The sequence below is a fragment of the Callithrix jacchus genome, chromosome 10 (assembly GCF_049354715.1).
Source record: "Callithrix jacchus isolate 240 chromosome 10, calJac240_pri, whole genome shotgun sequence".
Lineage (NCBI taxonomy): Eukaryota > Metazoa > Chordata > Mammalia > Primates > Cebidae > Callithrix > Callithrix jacchus.
The window spans coordinates 105,232,374-105,241,269 of record NC_133511.1 but is presented as its reverse complement, the minus strand read 5'-3'; the positions used below and the strand labels follow the sequence as shown (position 1 = coordinate 105,241,269).

Genomic DNA, 8,896 nt, shown 5'->3' with positions numbered 1-8,896 from the left:
GTGAATCAGGACTCTTGTTTCTTTCTTCTGTTATATTCTCAAGTTACTCTGTCAGCACATTTCAGTCAAGAAACCATTGGTTTTACATTTATTTCTTGTAAAGTAGTTGTTTTATTTTTCTGTACCTTACAACTCATTTTTATACATTTTATTATGACTAATAAAATTACCCCCTTTTAGATTTTGCCAGTACTTTTTACATTTATTCACAGTAATGACAAAAAAGTAATAAATCTACATTATGGACTAGGGTATATAGGGCATAGAGATATAACTATGAAAAATATAGGGCTGTGATCTAGTGGGAGATGCTGATGTTTATATTAGGAAAACTACATAGGAAAGGCTTCTATTTCACACTCAGGGGTACAGAAAACACTCTGAAGTAAATAATACTTAAAGAATAATAGAGGGTGCATGGAGAAAGAAAAAGTAGAGGGAGGAGGAATGAGGAAGTAGTAAACAAAAGGGGTTGGAAAATAGGAGAATACAAAATGTTACAGGCAGAAGAATATGTTTTGTAAATCCTTGATGTGATGGGCACTGTGTAAGCTATCTATGGTTGAGTAACAAATTATCTTAACACTTACAGGCTGGAAACAACAATAAGAACAAAGACACAGTTTTTGTGCATCAAGAATCCAGGTATGTCCTGGCTGGGTCCTCTGGATTCAGGGTCTCACAATGCTACAGTCAAGTTGTTGCACAGGGCTGCAGTCGTCCCAAGCTGGACTAGATTGGAATTCACATTCGAGGTCATTAATTTGGTTTTGAGCAAGTTGTAGTCTCTCATTTGTTGGGCTGAGAATCTCAGTTCCTCTCTGTTTTACTTTGCTGTTGATCAGAAAAATGACTTCCTTGCTACAAGTTCCTCTCCATACAGCATCTTACAGTTTGGTAGCTGAATTCCATTAGAGCAAGAAATGAGACACTAAAGCAAGATGGAAGACAGAAGCTATAGTTTTCTTGTAACTTTAGTTTTGGAAGTGACGTCACACCTTTGCCAGATTCTCTTTGTTAGAAATGAGTCACTAACTCAAAGCCATATTCAAAAGGTGGGAATGATACAACATCATGAATACCAAGAGGCAAATATTTTTAGGGGCTGTTTTAAAGGCTTCCTTCTATAGGCAGTAGAGTATACTTAAGTATACTGAAAATACTACTGTGTGTTTGGAACATAATAGCGATAAAGTAAAGGGAAATTAGACTGGATAGCTAAGCATTAGCCAGATTGCAGAGAGATTTAGAAGTCATGTTAAGGATTTGGTGTTTCATTGTAAGAACAAGAGTTTAATCTGGCTCTTTTTATCATCATATCTGCATTTTAGAAAGTTATTTTGCTTCTAGTGTGGAGACTGGGATGTGCTGGGTTGCATTTGAGGTTGCTATGATAATCTGGCTGATAAAAGTGGCTGCTTAGAGCATTAGAGTAAGAAGAGAAAAGTGGTTGAACTCAAGAGATTATCAGGTTACAAATTCAAAAGATACAGCATAGAGTATGTATTAGGTGGCAAGGGAAAGGTGAATTAAGGTTGAAACGATTTCTTGAGGAAATTACTGAAATGTTTCATTCGCTGTGTTTGGATGGTAGGTAAAGTCATCACTCTTGTGAGATCCGTACAAATTTTGAAGAACTGTGAGACATCAAACTGAAGATGGCCAGTAAACATTTGAAAACATGATTTGGAGCTCAGAAGAAAAAACTGGGTTACAGTTAGGGATATAAATGTCACGTGAATCTTAGGTGGTACTTAGTTGATGCCATTAGTGTGAATGAGATTCTGGAGAGAGGGATCAGCACCAGGCAGAGGTGTTCCCATGTGGAGCATTTTGACAGTAGCAAATAAGATGGATTCATGTGGGAATTTAGAAGGAGGAGGCAGAAAAGGAGTGAGGTCATGCAAAGCTTTGGAATCAGCCATTAGGTGTTTGGACCTTTTTCCTTAATGAAAACTGGAGACATTGTTTTGTTTGTTGGTATATATTTTAGGAATGAGAATGACATAATTGTTTGTTTTATAGATAAGCAGTTTGTGATTTGTGTGTGTTCGTGAAGTGTTATAGGGGTCTCTGCTCATGCTCATATAGGCCAAGTAAAGACCAGATCAACCATATGTCCTCTTTTGATATTGCAAATGTCTGAATAAGCTCATTGGAACACTGGCTCTCTAATTATTGACTGTGTCATCAAAAGAGTTGTTATCTTCAATATAGAAGCTGTCACAATATTTTTAAGATATTGAATGAAAGTACATTTGCTATCTGCTTATTTTTGTGAAAAAAAATAGAACATGGAGTTCCTATATGCCCTTTATTCAGCTCTTCTAAATGATAACATTTTATATAAATCTAATTATCAAAACTAGGGAATTGACATTTAGGCAGTTTTATTTCAAATTTTGTCAATTACCCATGCAATATTTTTTGGATCAGGATTCAATTCAGAATCCTAGTTTTATTTGCAGACACAATGACTAAATGTTATCATAATAATAATTACATTTTTTCTTTGAGATCATGAAGAGAAAATTTCCATGTTAATGTGTATACTGATATTGTAACATAATCAAATGGAGAATATATGTTTTGGATGCAATTTGCTTCTCTTTAAGCAAATAAATTCCAGTAGTGTACAATTCACTTAGCCTAACCAGAAGCCTTAGAAATATAACCAATACCTCAAAGAAAACAGAGAAAAGGCAAGGATAATCCAAGAAGACCAAACATAAAATGTGCTCAGGGTTTTAGATTTAGTCATATGAGAATGGATAATACCTTGAGTTAATGAACACCATACTTCTGCGAAAGCAAAGGTTTTGGCAAGGAAATTGTTTCTGTTCAAGTTTTTCCTCCTCAAAATTGGCAAATTATCTTTTACATTTTATTTATTTGTTATTTATTATTTTATAGCATTTTATTTTGAAATAATTTTATACAAAAAGTCACAAAAATGTAACAAGAAATTCCTACTTCTAGTGTTGAATGCTGTTGCTGCCATAGGGGGACAGGCTGCTCTGCATTGCTGACTGCTTTAGGGGGTTCAGGCATAACTTATAAGGTGCCTCCAATGAAATGGTGACCAGGTGGGTACAAGTTACTACCACACATAACAAGAGACCCTTGCCTCCAACATCATGAGAGGATATGAAAAAGAAGACCTTTGAGGGGCAAAATCTACCAAAGCACAAACAACTGAAGCCAACAGGCTGTCCCTTGAAAATGATACACCACAAGCAAAACAGAAAAAGAAAAAAAGAAGAGTGCCTAAATGAAGATGTGAATGGATTTATGGACTACCTAAGGCAGAACTCACAGGTGGTTCATGATGGGGGGATGATAGCAACAATTAGGCAGTAAGGGAATAAATTGCAGTTGCTTTAAAGAAAGACAGTCTTATGGGAAGGAAAACAATTAATGACAAGTAGCAAAGAGAAATACAATGGTATGTTTCCATTGTACAAAGCCTGGTCTTACAACTGCAGGTTGCCCAACTACTCAAAAAATCAAGATATGGGAATGGAATGTGTTATGGGTGTGGGTCTGGATCTACAGAGCACAAAATAACCAAGGGCAAGGCTAAAGTAGCCCCAGCTCTTGGTAAATTTCCTTTAGCAAATGTTTGTTTGTGGGGAAATGAGACAACTGTCCAGATCTTGTCCTCATCATCCCAAAGGACTCTGCGCTGATGGTGGTGGTTGCAAACGTTGTTCCTCTGTGGAATATTTTAAGAAGGATTGCCCTGAAAGTCAGAATTCCAGTCTTTGGAATGGTCACAATTGATTGCTGGTCAAAGGGAATGAGTGCAGACTATGAAGAAATTAGATGATTTAAATCACAGAAATCCAAAACAAAGATACCTAAAATTGTTGTTTTTTGATAGTATTACTATTGCTACTCACAACCTCGTTGTTACTTTCCAAACAGGACATACTTCACAAATTAAAGCTGTGCTCCCTTGGAGCCAAAACTTTATTGTAGGTATCAGTATGATTGAGGTGTGGTCAAAAAGTTTTCTATATTCTGTCTATCAAGAAGTATTGGAGATAACGGTCTATCACTGTTTGGAGAAAATCACTGCAGGAAATAGTAATATTAAATCGTATATTCTAAAGGAATATATGTTTAAGTGATACAACTTAGATATAACTAAGAGGAGATATAACTTATTGTAACAATCATCTTTTTAAAAATGCAAAATTACACATAAATGTAAATCACCCCTAAACTACGATGCTGCTTTGTATTTGGAAGCGAATTTTTCTTTATATTGTTTTCTTGTTTGAAAGTATCAATTTATTGTTATTATAGAAATTTCTTTATAAGTTACACAGAATATTTAAAATATATTGAATGAAAATTTATCTGATTATTATTCTGAAAAAAAAAAAAAGAACAAAGAATTCCCAATTCTCAAGTAGTCTTTACCCAGCTTTTCCAAATGGTAACATTTTATATAAAGACAATTATTGAATCTAGGAAATTAACATTTATTCAATTTTATTTCAAATTTAGTTAATTTATCCTTCCTCCCTCCCTCCCTTCCTTCCTTTCTCTTTCTTTTTTTCTCTCTTTCCCTCCCTCCCTTCTTCCCTTTCTTTTTTCTCTCTTTCCCTCTCTCTCTCCTTCCCTCCCTCCCTCCCTCCCTCCCTCCCTTCCTTCCTTCCTTCCTTCCTTCCTTCCTTCCTTCCTTCCTTCCTTCCATCCTTCTACCAGGATCCAATTCTGAATTCCATTTTTATTTACTTTACATGTACTTTTAGGCACTTTTAATCTGGAAAAGTTCTTCTATCTTCCTTTGTCTTTCATGATCTTTACACTTTTGATTGGCTAAGAATTTGGTAAATTATTTTCAATTTGTCTGATGTTTTTGATAATTAAATTCATGTTATAAATTTTTGGCAAAAAAAACCAAGAATGATGTGTTCCCTTAAATATTGGAATTTTTGAAGAATCCCATTTATTAATTATTAGTCTCTTTACCATTTGACATTTAACAAGTGGAGACATAGTTTTTGGAGTTACATAGGGATCAAAACATACACTTTGTTATTTATAAAGCTGAATTAGATAATAGACCACAGACTTGATTCCTTTCTCTTCTGAATTGAGTTAGTCATTCAGGCAAAGGCGAAGCAGGTAAGTAAACCCAGATGCCTTCTCACACAGAGGCAGGGACTCTCCAGGTGTTTTATTCTAAAAAGGAGAAAAGCAAACTCGAATACATTACACTTGCTCAGTAAAATCTATGGACCAGTAGCAAGTTACACCATGGTTTTCTTAGTCTTGTTTGTGCCGCTATAACAGAATACCACAGAGTATAAATCATCCAATTTCTAGGGAACAAAAATTTATTAACTCATGATTCTGGAGCTGGGAAGTTCAAGGTCAAGGAACTGTCCTCTGGAGAGGGCCTACTTTATGTGTCATGCCATAGGAGAAGGGTAAAAAGAAGGAGAGTGAGAGAGGCAAGGGGGGCCAAACCCACCTTTGTATAAGGAACTAGCTATGGTGATAATACACACACTCCAACAAGGGCATCAGTTTACTCTGCCGTCATGGCCTTGTCACCTCTCATCTGGCACCATCTCCCAACACAGTTGCACTGGGGATTAAGTTTCCAACACAGGCTTTTTTGGGGACACATTCAAACCATAGCATTCTGCCCCTGGCCCTTAAAATTTTTGTCTTTCTTGTGTGCAAACTATATTAATTGCATTCCAATAAATTAAAAATGCTATTTCATTCCAGTACCATCTCAAAAGTCTAGAGTCCAGAGTGTCATATAAATCAGATATAGGTGAGATTCAAGGCACAATTCACTTCTGTACCAGGTCCACTTGAGCATTGGCTGTGACAGCTGAGAAGCACTGCACTGGAATTTGGAGAACAGAGACTTGAGGTGGCCTAAGTTCCCAGTGGTGCCCTAGTGATATGGCTCTGATGAATGATGGAACACCAAGTTATTTGTCTCACATCAAATCGGGGAAAAACAACAATGGAGTGGTTTTAAGGAGCAGAGAGTTTAACAGGCAAGAAAGAAGGGAGAAGAAAGAAGGAAGAAGCTCCTCTGTATGGAGTAGCGGGGAGCTCCAAAGCTGAGAGGAGACCCCAAGTGGGGCAGAAGCCAGCCAGGTATATGGGGGTGGTGTCTGATTTGCATTTGGCTCAGGAGATTGGTTTGACAGGCATGTCATTCACATAGCCCAAAAAAAAAAAAAAACTAGCCCTCTCACCCTAGTCCTTTAATATGCAAATACAGGGTTCCATGATATTCTACACGTGGGGATTTGTGGGAGTAGCCATGTTGCCAGGCACAGGTGAGGCAAGGGGCAAGAGGCAAGAGGACAGCTGTGGGAATGGCCACGTTGAGTGGACCCAGTTTCTGATGGCCTCCATGTGAATATCAAAGGTTGCTGCCCCAACTAAGCCAGAGCTTTCCTGCTAAATGGGAAATGTTTCTGGAACTACTTAAAGAAAAAAAAAAAAAAGGAAAACTTTCTAAGAACTCCTTTTTCTATCTGCCTAAAATAATTTCTCAATAATAACTCCTACCTCACTGGTTCTTTTTTGATACATCTCCTTCTCAAAATGATACCTTTTGATACATTTTCTTTCTTGCCCATTAAACTCTCTGCTCCTTAAAACCATTCCATTGTTTTTTTCCAATTTGATTCCTTGCCATTCTGGACCTTTGATGGAAGGGACAGCACTGGTAATCTCCAAAGTGGTTTTGGGGTCATTCTCCCATTGTCCTGATGAATAGCCTCTGGCTTTGTTCTGTCTATATTAATTGTCTTATCAGACAGTCTTTGGCCACACCCTTTGTTTTTTCTGAAAATGCCCTTTCATTTTCTACCACAGGGCCAGTCTGAGAATCTCTCAAATCTATAAATTATATTTCCCTTTTAATTATAAATTTCATCTTTAAATCATCTTTTTCTTCTCATATTTTACTATATGCAGTTAAAAGATGTACAGAACACCCAGAAGACCTTGCTGCTTAGCTATTTCTTCCATCAGATATCCTAGTTCATCACTTAAATTCTGCCTTCCACAAAGCCGTCAAACATGGACAGAATTCAGCCAAGTTCTTCACCACTTTAAAAAAAGGATGTCCTTTACTCAAGTTTCCAATACCTTGTTCCTCATCTGTGTCTCAGACCTTATCAGAATTGCCTTTACTGTCCATATTTTAATAAATATTTTGATTACAACCACTTAAGTAATCTCTAAGAAGTTTCAGGCTTTCCCTATAGCTCTTCTCTTCTAAGCCCTAACCAGAATCACCCATAAACCTTCATTTATGGTCATCTTGGTCTTTCCTAGCTTGGTTTTCTAAATTTTTCTATCCTCTGCCCATTACCCAGTTCTAAAACTGCTCCCACATTATCGGGTATTTATAGGACAGCCCTACTTTTCAGTACCGATTTTCTGCCTTTCTCTATTTTGCTGTAACAGAGTACCTGAGACTAGGAATTTATAAAGAACAAAAATTTATTGGCTCACAATTCTGGGGGCTGGGAAGTCCAAGATAGAGGTACCAGCATCTGGCAAAAGCCTTCTTGCTTTGTCATCCATTGTTGGAAGGGCAGACAGGATGAGAGAGAGAAAGGCAAAAGATAGAAAGGCCAAACTCATCTTTTCATAAGAAACCTACTCCTAAAATAATGGCATAAATTCATTTATTCTTCTCTCATGCCTAATCATCTCTGATTAGGTCCCATCTCCCAAACCTGTCGCATTGAAGATTGAATTTGCAACACATGTTTTGTGGGAGACGCACGCAAATTATACTAGTGGTCATCAGGAATGTTTATCAAATATGTTTTAATTTGCTTTTGGCATGTGGTGGACTTGCATTTTTCCTGCCTACATGGCCCTGTTGTTTGCTGTGGTCAATGATGTGTTAGAAAAAATCTTTTGTATTATTCCTTGAAGGAATATTTCTTACTTGCTAGAAAGAAATATTCCTTCGCCGCCACAGAGATGGTAGTTACTAAATCAAACTGAGTTCCTAAGAACAAGAAACATGGAAAGAGCTACCAGCTGATCTGCAACAATCACATAAGATGGATACAAAACTAATCCTTGATGTTTTATACCCCTGAGGTTTAGTGTGTAGATTGTTACTATATCATGGCCTCAGTTCTGGAAGATGAATCAATTTTCAGCCTATGGAGTAGTTTTCTCCCTAATAAAGGGAAGAAAAGTACTGATGGAAGTTCCAATTTTATGGGATACTAAGGATTTTCAAGAAGGAAGTTTTCCCATGAAAAAATAATAATGCATAATAATAATTATAACAACACTGGCAGCTAACATCTATAGAGTGCCTATTATGTACCAGTAATTGAGAGACATATGCATTATCTCTTTTAATTACCAGAATGTTATGTTATGAGATAGTTAATATTATCCATTTTGTGAATTAATAACTGAGGCTTAATCATGTCAGTTCTTTTATCCATGAACTCAGATAATGAGAGGTCAAACCTGAATTTAAATCCAGTTCTATTTGGCTACACTGCCTAAGCTTTTATCCAGTATGCTATACATTTGAAAATACATGTAGATTTGGAGTGAAACAACTGTGGTATTAATATCTGAGCTATTTTTTTATTAAATAAAATATTTTAAAAAATTGTAACTGATATGGTTTGGCTGTGTCCCCACCCAAATTTCACCTCAAATTGTAGTTCCCATAATCTCATGTGTCATGGGAGAGACCTAGTGTGAGGTAATTGAATCATGGAGGTGATTTCCCTTATGCTGTTCTGGTGATCATGAGTTCTTATGAAATCTGATTGTTTTATAAGGGACTTCCTCCATTTTGCTCAACACTTCTTCCTGCCACCCTGTGAAGAGGGGCATGCTTGCTTTTCTTTCCACCATG

General features: G+C 36.7%; 1 pseudogene; it reads left to right on the top strand.

Annotated features, from left to right (window-relative positions):
- Nucleotides 1–2,965: 2,965 nt before the first annotated feature.
- LOC100412400 (zinc finger CCHC domain-containing protein 9 pseudogene) lies at nucleotides 2,966–3,880 on the top strand (annotated as a pseudogene).
- The last annotated feature ends 5,016 nt before the right edge of the window (nucleotides 3,881–8,896 follow it).